The sequence below is a fragment of the Cervus elaphus genome, chromosome 15 (assembly GCF_910594005.1).
Source record: "Cervus elaphus chromosome 15, mCerEla1.1, whole genome shotgun sequence".
Taxonomy (NCBI): domain Eukaryota; kingdom Metazoa; phylum Chordata; class Mammalia; order Artiodactyla; family Cervidae; genus Cervus; species Cervus elaphus.
The window spans coordinates 25,582,215-25,583,667 of NC_057829.1; the positions used below are offsets into that span (position 1 = coordinate 25,582,215).

At 50.9% G+C, this 1,453-nt stretch overlaps 1 pseudogene; it reads right to left on the bottom strand.

Annotated features, from left to right (window-relative positions):
- Window positions 1-217: 217 nt before the first annotated feature.
- Window positions 218-874, bottom strand: LOC122709236 (annotated as a pseudogene).
- Window positions 875-1,453: the final 579 nt, after the last annotated feature.

Genomic DNA, 1,453 nt, shown 5'->3' on the forward strand with positions numbered 1-1,453 from the left:
CCCACCTGCGACTTCAGAATGGGCTTCCCTGGTGGATCAAATGGTAAAGAATCCACCTGCAAGGCGGGAGACCTGGGTTCGATCCCTGGGTTGGGAAGATCCTCTGGAGGAGGGCATGGCAACCCACTCTAGTGTTCTTGCCTGGAGAATCCCCATGGACACAGGAGCCTGGCGGGCTACAGTCCATGGGGTCGTGGAGTTGGACATGACTGAGCGACTAAGCACACACAGCCGCAGGTCCAGGAGCTGGAGCAGTCCATTCACCCTGAAATCCCTCCTCGGCACACAGCCTGCTCTTCCTCTCCCATCTGTTCAGGACCTCTGTGGAAGGAAGAGATTGTGCATAGCGTCCCATGGGCATGCAGATGGTACCAGGCGTCTGCAGAACTTCCCGAGCCTGTATCCACCACATCAGACCCTCTGGGGGAGCTCCCTTGCTGGTGCAGATGATGGCAGTGTCCTCATGGCGCAGGGGAGTGTCTTCATTACACGGGGTAACAGTGGGCAGGTGACTGTAAGATGCCTCTGTGAGAGGCTGGCAGTCAGCCTAGGGAATCAATAACCACTGAAAGTCACAGCTTCCAGAAAGCTGCCTGGTTCTGAATAGTGAAGGTTCCAGGAGTGAAGCAGCCAGCAATACGCGTGGCCCCAGTGGCAGCAGCAAACCTCAGTACAACCTGGTGGCCGGTATCCCTGGGGAGTGTAACGCTGATGTCAGCCATCAGTTTTCCATGGCAACAATGGCATGAGCCAGCAGCAGAAGCTTCTCCCAGGTCCTTTCCAGGATTATGATGTACATGCCATCACTCTTCCCCCTGTAGAGCTTCTGTTTCATTTGGAAGTCACAGTTCATGCCACCTAGGGCTCCAGACATTGTGAAAGTTGCTCTTTAAGTTATGTGGGGAACCCAGAACCATGCTGTATGAACTCCTGTATAGTTAGTGTAGTAAGACCAGCATAAGACCAGCAACCATTTATTTGGTGTCAGCTATGAGTCAGACCATGAGCTCACAGTGGGAGAAGATAAGGATGAAGCAGATCCTGGTCCTGGCTTCATGGAGTATGGAATCTAGTCTTCATGCCATTGCACATGCTATTCTGGCATGCAGATATAGGTCTTTGCACTGGAAAATGCCTGCTTATAATTAGGAGATCTTATACTTCCTTCCCACTCTCTGATGGATCATCCTATGCCACCTTGGAGTGTATGCAGTGCACTTTGAAGACACCTGGACCAAGATCTAGCAATAGAAGGTAAATAGGTAGATTTTGTTGTTGTTGTTGAAAGTGACAGAAAACCCACTCAAACCAGTAAAAAAGGGAATTGACTGGTTCATATAAACAGAAAGTGCAGAGGTGGAGCCAGCCTCTCAGACTGCAGAGATGACACTTACATTTGGAGGACTCCCTCTGCTCCTGTCCTCAGGCCTTTTTCCCTGATCTTCTTTACTCT